Raw genomic sequence first — 9,914 nt, forward strand, 5'->3', positions numbered from 1 at the left:
GTAAGGCTGCCTTTTGCAATTGAGTGATGGGAATTTTGTCAATGCCGATGATGGTGTTCAAGTGGCGCTCCAGTTGTTTTGGGATTGCACCCAAGGCGCCTATTACTATTGGTACTACCCTTGCTTGCCTTTGCCACAGTCTTTCTATTTCTATTTGTAGGTTTTTGTATTTTGTTATCTTCTCCATCTCTTTCTCATCTATTCTGCTGTCTCCAGGCACTGTCATGTCCACTATCCAGACTTTTTTTGTCTTTCTTATCGACAATAACTTCATTGTTGTTGTTGTTGTTGTTGTTATGAAATGGCAACCGTTCTCCAGGCTTCTGGGAGGAGGGACAGTGGGTAATCTGTTCATTTTGAATAAACATGTTTTCCATTGGATATTGTTTTTCTCCTGGGAAGTAGAGGGAGGTGTTCATTTAAGTTACTTACAGTATATCTGTGATGAGTCTTTAGAGCTTGGAGGGCTTTTTCTGGCCAGGTCTCTAAGATGAATATTTTGTACCTCTATATAGTGTGGGCAGGTAGCACAGCAGTGACTGCACATTCACTGTCTGAGTTATCCATGGAGATGAAAACATTTACAATAGCATTCAGACAATGAAAAAGGTAAGTTAAACCAGCTGATTAAAAAAATTCAAAAACTGTGTAAATCACCTGATAGTGGTACAATAGGAATTTTTTTTTAAAAAACCACAAAAGTATTATTCATATAATGAATATGAATCATGGATTGATGCAGAAAGCGTAGAATTTCCCCAGCATTCTACCAATTGTAGTAAATGTCTAGGCATTGAACTATGAGTACTGTCCTTTGGAAGATCTGCAGTTTTGTGTTCCAGACAGTTCAATTAACTTCTACATCTGGAACAGAAGGGGGTTACCTGACCTTCACTTTGACTCTGGCTGCACATGGGTCTTCTTTACAGTCTGATTTAGTAAATGGGGAAGAAGGAGGGAAACAAGGAAGAAGGGAAGAAGAACAATGTCCCTGCTTGAGGCCCACTTTCCAGGTCTTGCATTCTCCCCAAAATGGCTGGATCATATATGATAACGACAGTAGTAATAGACTTGAATTTGCACTCAGTCACTTGCTTTGTCTATGCTTCTCATTTGTTTGTGACAGACTGTATGGAGCTCATGTGACAGCCACCATCAACCTAAAATTGCTGATGTATATGCCATCCACACTGTTCACAGAACAGAAGGGCTTACAATAAAAAGAAGAACATAGATTAAAAACAAGAAATATACAATGCTAAAGGCGAAAGCTCTTAGCATTACAACACCAGCAGATGTGGGCAAATAAGTACATTTTTTAAACCCTTTCCCAATAAAAATGTGGTTCAGTTTAAATGCTGGTCCATACCTTTTGTACCATAGCCTGACCCTGCCAAGGAAAAACAAAATTAAGTACTGATGTTAGACACATCCATGGTGAGACGTGGAACAGGTGCCCCTTGATGACCTAAGGGCAGACAGGAATAGGCAGAATCTTTAACTGGCTTGGGCCTAAGTCATTAATCAATTCTCTGCTTGCCTTGCCTGGATGTATGGTAGCTTCAGTTCCCAGATCTATTGCAGCATGGGTGGCCTGATTTCTACCAGGCCTTCTAGCACAATGACCTGAGAGGATGAATTTGTGTTAGAACTATTAGAATATACGCTACAAAGCATTGAAGATCTACTAGATGGCAGCAAAGGATCAGTATGATCTGTTTCTCTTTGATGCCATCCAGTGGCCATCTAAATATTTGCAGACTGTATGTGGCAATTCTAGTTCTATGAGAAATAATAGAAGAACCTTGAGGATAAAATGCTTCCTATGCTAATCAGAAAATGGCTTTACACTGGGTCAGATCATTGGTCTACTTGCATTCAACAATTTTCTAGGATTTGCAGATGGCAGATTTTCCCAGTCATACTTAAGAATGCCCAGGATTGATTGCCTATTGGACCTTCTATTGGACAGTGATTAATATTTATATGTTACTTATATGTAAGGGTGTAGGTCTATACATATGTTGTATATATTATGTTTAAATGTGTGTTGTGTATGTGTACACTTTGAGAGCAAGCAACTAAATTTCATTTTTAATGTGTGCCATTGTGCCCACCGTAAAAAATGACAATAAAGCTTATCTGTCTGTCTTTCTGATCTATCTATCTATCTATCTATCTATCTATCTATCTATCTATCTATCTATCTATCTATCTATCTATCTAGAATTAAGGTGTGTTTGGTTCCCTTCAGTTTGGGGCCAATAACAGAAAAACAATGCAAGACGTTGTTTTTAAATACATTTTTGTTTTATTTGCTTAATAAAATAAAATGAGGTGGGCAAACTGTTTCATATTTGAAATAGCTTTTTCATGTTTGAAATGGGCTGTTCATTTGAAGCCTTCTTATAATAGATCCATATGTTGTGCTTTTTTAAAAAAAAAATGTCTCAAGAAGAACACATCACAAAAATCTTAGGATGCAGAAATTGTCTTTTTCACTAGGTTTTAAGATACATTTTGTTTGTTTAAATAAATATGTTTAAAATAAAATCCACTGATGGTTTTTCCTTCCACTTTTTCCTTCCATTTCAGGAAAATGGAACCACAAAGAATGGTTTGAAATTTCCGAAAGAGTTGTGTTAACTACCTAAGTAGAAGTTCTACCAAACAGACCAGCTGTAACAATGATGCAATGACATGTCAGGATATTATTTCTTTTTATTATATGGTCTGCCTGAGAGATTGACTAGGAGCTCTAAATCTGTGTCCTTTAATACAACCTAACAATCCTACTGCTTCTTCTTTCAAGAATAATAACTGTCTCCTCCTCCTTCTCCTCCTTCTCCTCCTCCATATGAAGCTTATTGTATTTTATACAATATGATGTACTGTGAGGTACTTTTATTATAAACCCCAAATAAGTCTTTTAAAAATGTATTTAATGGCAAGAATAATTATAGTAAAATAGTATCAAAAATATTGAACACAAATAATTTTAATGACTAGCTCCATATTGTGTTGGCATGTCTTCAGTGATAAAACTATCCCATATCTTTACAAAAACTGCCACTCTGAGGTATATTATACTGTAACCAACAAATAAATTTGGTCAGATCTAACAAATGGGCATGCAAATGTCTTCTGTTTACATGTAAGATATCTAAGTCAATGCTTGCATGAATAGCTGGTTCTTTTTTTTTAAATTCCATTTATATCCCGCCCTTCTCCGAAGACTCAGGGCGGCTTACAAGCTTAATGGGGTTTTTAAAAAAAAAATCAAATCAAAGGCTCTTGAATTACTTCAAAAGAGATTTGGTTAAGAAATAGATTATTTCTCCATCTGATTTTCTTGACAATGGATCTGACACGACTGATTTCTGAAGAAATCATAAAGTTTGCCCTTGTTCTTGTACTTCCAGCCTGTAGAGACTGGCTGAGACTTAGCAGGTGTTTAACCTCCTTTAGCATCTTTGATCATATTTAAAATGGTTTGAAAGTTACCACCCAATCCTCTGGTGGTTCAACATCTTCTCCCTAATGAGACTATAAATGTCATTTAGAAGAACTGCCAGCCTTTGAAATCCATAGAGACAGAACATTGTTAACTAATGTCTTTTAAAGAGGCATTGCTCAGAACAAGCAGAGCATGAGGTAATAGTTACTGAGGATGTCAATATGCAAGTGTGCTGGATGACAGAGGGAGATCCTCCCATTAAAGCTTTGTGCATCTGTAAGCATCTTTTTCATCCATCCTATTGCTGTTGGCTTCCTCAATGCCCTATTGTGGCTGGCCCCTGCTATCCTCCACTGCCCCTGTCCAGCATATTACAGCACCGTGTTGTCTGAAGTAATACATTTTTGATCAGGGCAAGGCGCTAACAACAGCCGGCAACAAAGGAAGCCAGCGATCAAATAAGGCCGCTGCATGAACGAGAGGAAGAAAGGAGTTTGTGTGCCTATCTAGCTGGATTGCCAGCGGGCACATGAATGAGTGTGTGCATTTGTAGGCATCACAGCCTCCAGAGGCCTAGCTGGTGAGTGTCTCCCAGTGACTCTCCCTAGCCATTCCAGGCTTGGGCCCCAGTATTGGTCTACATTCCAGCTGGTTCCCTTCTCTCAGCTGCACTACTTTGACATAGAGAATCAGCCAGACGTGAACGTGAGAAAGCTTTTGCAGACAAGGCTCTTCAACTGATTGCTGCTGCTCGGTGGCTTCTGAAATGATCATCATCAAAAGAGGGATGTCTGACAAGAGGCCTACAAGACACAAGAGGAGGTATTGACAGGCTTGTTTGTATTGACCTACTTACATACAAATATGGGAGGGGAGAGATCTGTCCAGCAATATAATTAATGAAAGATTGATACATGTGGCCTCCTTATTCCACCACTTACAGAGACTGATCAAACATAATGGGACAATCTTTCCCCCCAGTCTTAGAATTTTGCAAGACGTCAGTTTGGCATCCATTTAGCAGGGCTAAGAAAGTTAACTGCAAAACATTGTCACTGTATAAGTGCACGTGTCTATCCACATTTGCATTGTATAATGTACTGTATGTGCATCTAGGCATGATGAGACATAGGAATGGATGGATTAGATAGACAAATATAGTTTTTTTTATTCCTTGCTGCATTATTTAGATCATGGATATGTAATCTGAGCTCCTGAGAGTAAGTATAGCCCTACCACCAAGCACATGCATTTGGGTGAGCTCTCATAGTTCTTTCCAAGATCACCACCAAATTATAGGCTGCGTGGAGCAGCAGAAAGAACAGGTTAAATGTCAATTGAGTGCAATCAATGCAATTCTCACTAGATTTATATTAAATAAAATCATTTTAATTGTTTTGTATGGTCTTATGTTGCCTGGGAAAGTGCTTTCTCCCTAGTGAAGGATAAAGAGATGCTTCAATTACCCGATCTCCTTAGGTAGAGCAGAGCAAAAGGTAATTTTGAAGGACTTGGAGCTTTTATCAGTGATAAAGCTTGCACTTTATATGTGATCCTGGCCTGTCCAAGTAAAATTCAGAAGTACGGTGGTTGGTGGTGGGCAACTACTGTAAACATTAGAGACATTTATGGATGGTCCAGTGATCTAAATGTGAATAAGGAAAATTCACTTAAAATATTTTAACTAGTGTCAATATGATTATAGTAAGAGTTTCCAAATTTTGGGGCTACTAGGTATATCTGCAGGGGAGGGGAATGAGCTGAACCGGTGGCAGCACCGCACAAGCCACCGCACAAGCCTGAGCGAGAGATGGCTGGAGCTGCAGGGCTGTCAGGGCTCAGCAAAAGGGCCAGGATCAGCACTTCTTTGGGGCTGTCAGGGCTCAGTGGAAGCACCAGGCTCCAGCTGGAGCTCAGCGCTGATCCTGGCGCTTCTGAGCCCAGAAGAAGCGCCAATCAACTGGAATGTTGCAGCATCTCCAGGGTCTTGTGATTTACACTCAGATGCTTGGCAACTGATTCATATTTATGATGGTCACAGTGTCCCAGGGTCATGTGAAGTGACCAAAACCTGCTGCAACCACCCAGCAGTTGGGAGGAATAAAAACCAAACACCCCCCCACACACACACTTCTGCTGCCAATCCTCAACATAAATGCTCACAACAATAAAAACCTCGGACAGGAGGAAGAGCGCTGCCAGGAGGGCAGGCAGATGTCTTGCTCAGCTGTGGATTGGGGGGACACTTTTTTCAATGCCATTGTAACTTTGAACAGTCACTAAGCGAACTGTTGTAAGTCGAGGACTACCTGTACTGCATCACTTTTTTCCTTTTGGGGGGGTCATCAAGTTTTTGACACCTTGCTAGGCGACTGGTGGTACTCGGATGTTGCCATATCCTAAAAGTGGTACAATGGGTGAAAAGGTTGAAAAGCCCTGTCATAGATAGCCATTTCTACTCCAGTAATAGATAACTGGGATAGATATGGAACTAGATAACCTAAACAATTTGCTCTAAAATGCATAAGCCAAATCAAATGTTTGTTCTTCATGTTAACATAGCCAAGAAAACAAAGCATCATTACAGATAATCCTCGACTTACAACAGTTCATTTAGTGACCATTCAAAGTTACAACAGCGCTGAAAAAAGTGACTTTTTACAATTACAACCATTGCAGCATCCCGATGGTCAAGTGATCAAAATTCAGATACTTTTCAGATACTGGGCAATATTTATGATGGTTGCATAAATGTGTCCCGGGATCATGTGATCAACTCTTGCGACCTTCTGAGAAGCAACATCAATGGGGAAGCCAGATTCATTTAACTGCTGTGTTACTAACTGGACAACTCCAGTGATTCATTTAACAACAGTGGCAAGAAAGGTCAAAAAATGGGGCAAAACTCACTTAATAAATTTCTGGAGTCAGTTGTGGTCATAAGTCAAGGACTACCTGTACTAGATCTAGATCAGGGGTAGGCAACCTTGGGGACGTGGTGGCTCAGTGGGTTAGGACGCTGAGCTTGTCGATCAGAAGGTCGGCAGTTTGGTGGGTCGAATCCCGAGTGCCGTGTAGCAGAGTGAGCGCCTGTTACTCGTCCCAGCTTCTGCCAACCTAGCAGTTTGAAAGCATGTAAAAATGCAAGTAGAAAAATAGAGACCACTACGGTGGGAAGGTAACAGCGTTCCGTGCACCTTTGGCGTCTAGTCATGCTGGCCACATGACCACGGAGATGTCCTCGGACAAGTGCTGGCTCTTCGGCTTTGAAACGGAGATGAGCACCGGCCCCTAGAGTTGGAAATGACTAGCACACATGTGCGGGGGAACCTTTACCTAAGAATATTTTGTCTCTTGAATGGCTGCAAAAGTTGATGAGTTAGCAGAGATGGCTAACTTGACTGCTTTGATGAAAGAAAAGAACACAATTTTGTTTCTATTTGGAAACCACTTTTGGACTTTGTGCTTGCAATGGAAAAAAAGAAATTTTGAGTTTGAGTGTGCTGAGTAGATAGGGGGGTTTTTGCTATAGAAGTGACTAGTATATATTATTATATAAAAGTAAAAAGTTGAGGTTGAGGTTTATTCTACCTGCACCCAAAGGAGCTGGAAGTCAATGTTTTTTTCCCTTTGTTTTTCCCCTCTACCCTACACTCTTCTTTATTCCCTTTTTCCTCCCTGATTTTAATATCTTTCATTTTTTCTTTGTATTTCTGTATTTTATATTTTGATAAGCTAATAATAAATTTTTGGAAAAAAGAATAGACTGTCTCTTATTAGCAATTTGTAGCTGATAATCATTGGCAAACAATTCTCCTACAAACCTTTCCAGTATTTTTAACCAAACCGCTGCCCATCATCAAAGCATAAGTTAAAGATGATGCTAAATGCAAGAAAAAAATTGAAAATGGTGGTAGTGGTGGGGTTTCAACATGGGTGGGGTAACAATTCCATACATTCCGGTTGTTGTGCATGTGGGTTTTCCTTCTTTTTTTCTTTTAGCATTAAGTTCTGTTTCTTGTGTAGTTCTCTTAAGTGAACTTTCTAACACTTATTTGGGGACAAAAGTGAAGGGAGACACAATAGCCGGTACATGAAATCATGTAAAAACAATACTTGCTCTGTATTTCATAACTCTAGAATCTACAAAGATCTGATGATGCAGAACAAGCAAAGGATTCAGGAGAGAGATGAAGCAGCCCGTTCACAATATACACAGTGAAAAGATAAAACTTGCTACTTCGGGATGCAATAATGGCAAGCAGTTAAGATGTTTTAGAGGGGGATTAGACAAATACCTGAAGGATGAGATTCCCAGTGACCCATCAGCCAGATGACTGTATAGCTACTTCCAAGAACTGAGGCAGTTTAGCAGCCCGTAGGTCTGACTGGCCACTGTAGGAACGAGATTCTGGACAAGATAATCCCTTAATACAGCTCAGCTCTCTTTAGAAAAAAGGAAAGCAGAGGTGAACATGAGAGTAAACGGTGGGGAGGAGGGATGATGGGCGGGGTGCTGGGATTTTAACAAAAGTCAGAGATTTTCACGCTTAGGTGAGGTGGCATCTGACTCCCAGGGCAATTCCCTTTTTTCTTTCTCGCCTCAGTGCTGGAGCAGCAGGGGATCTGCTCCCACTGGAAGGAATGGAACCTGCTGGTGGCTTTAAAAGGCTGTGTGCTTTCCACTCACGAGGGTGGGGTGTGGGGTGTGGGGGCGTTTGGGACCATCCTGGACTGTTCTGACATTCTTTTTATTTTATTTTATTGAAAAGTTTTATAAAAGTTACAAAAAATCCCCAAAACCAACCCACCCCAAACCCGCCCCCTCTCCCTCCCCCACTTCCCAGAGCTGAGTACAGGGTTACAAATATAATAATCATAATCTAACTAACATTAACCAACTATATAAATAACCAAGTTCATAATGCGCTTTAACTCCCCTTTAACATAAATACAAGCAAAATAAAAGTATACATAATAATAATAATAAAAAACATAAACAAATTAAAATCCAAATTATTAAACAATACAATATCCAAATTATTAAACCATACTAATACTAAAAATAGTAATAATGCCATATACTTAAAACTAATAAAAATTCCACTATAATAAACTATTATTAATACTAACAATCTAAAATTTACTCATAGGCTAAATGGAACTTTTTAGTCCCATATTCATTCTGAATATAATCTATCCATCTTCTCCAGACCGAAATGTATCTTTCTTGTGAATGATCCTTCAAATAAGCAGAAATCTTAGCCATTTCTGCTAAATTTGACACTTTAAGCGTCCATTCTTCTATAGTAGGCTCTTGAGCAGGTGGATCCCCTGATCTTCATTTAATAATGTCAATAAGTGCATACATCAATATGTAAACTTGGAAGCAGATCAACTCCCAGTGACTTCATGGGCAGGGACATCCATCTCAGTAGTTTTTCTGTCAAGGGCACAGAAATAATTGGTTGCTTTTCTTCTGGGATGTTTGTTAAACTCCCTAGGTCTGATTCTGTTGGCTTCTTTTGAAATTTATGAGGTTGGTCAAGAGTTGCTGCTGGTGGCGGTGGTGACGATTGCTCAAACTGGCTCCAAGACTGCCGGGCACAACTCAATAATCACATTCTGAGCTGGGAATAAGCCTAATGAATTCACAAGGACTGTAAGATACAGTTAAGTTTGCTCTGGAACAGCGCAGTTGCGTTTATAAAGTAACTTACATTTAGGTACGCTGATGCTTAGTTTCGGCCATGCTAGAGAGAAAACTCCATCAAATGCTTAGGGTTTTTCTGGAGACAATCCATCTGGGTGTGCTTTCTCTGCAAATTTGAAAACTTGAACCTGACACAGCCTTGTCTACAGCCAAATGGAAGTGAACAAATTTACAAAATGAGCCTAACGGTGCAAGTTTCCATCAGCCTCTTATCTCTGGGTGAACTTTAATATATTGGGAAAACAAACCCACTATCACAGAAAAGAGATTTGAGATGTAGTTTAATGCAGAGAGGTTTTGATCAGTTGTCTTTACAACAACCTTGTAAGATGGCCTGGAATTCTTTTTCCTCTTTTCTTTCCATTAGTGCTAATTGGGGGGGGAGGTTTTTTGGGGGGGTATAAGCTGTAAAAACAACAACAACAGGGCTTTATTTTCAAGGTAGACCTACTGAATTAATTAACATGTCTTCCTCTGTCTTGTTTCAAGGGATGAGTATTAAAAATGCTGAAGGATCCATTAATTGTATCATATATATATATATATATATATATATATATATATATATATATATATATATATATATATATATATATATATATATATATATATATATATGTGTGTGTGTGTGTGTGTGTGTGTGTGTGTGTGTGTGTGTGTGTGTGTGTGTGTAAATGCTTGTTCACTATTTAAATTACCTTGCTAGGCCCCAAACATGGGACAAATCTTTATATATATACACAC

Source organism: Vipera berus (genome assembly GCF_964194415.1).
Source record: "Vipera berus genome assembly, chromosome: 1".
NCBI lineage: Eukaryota > Metazoa > Chordata > Lepidosauria > Squamata > Viperidae > Vipera > Vipera berus.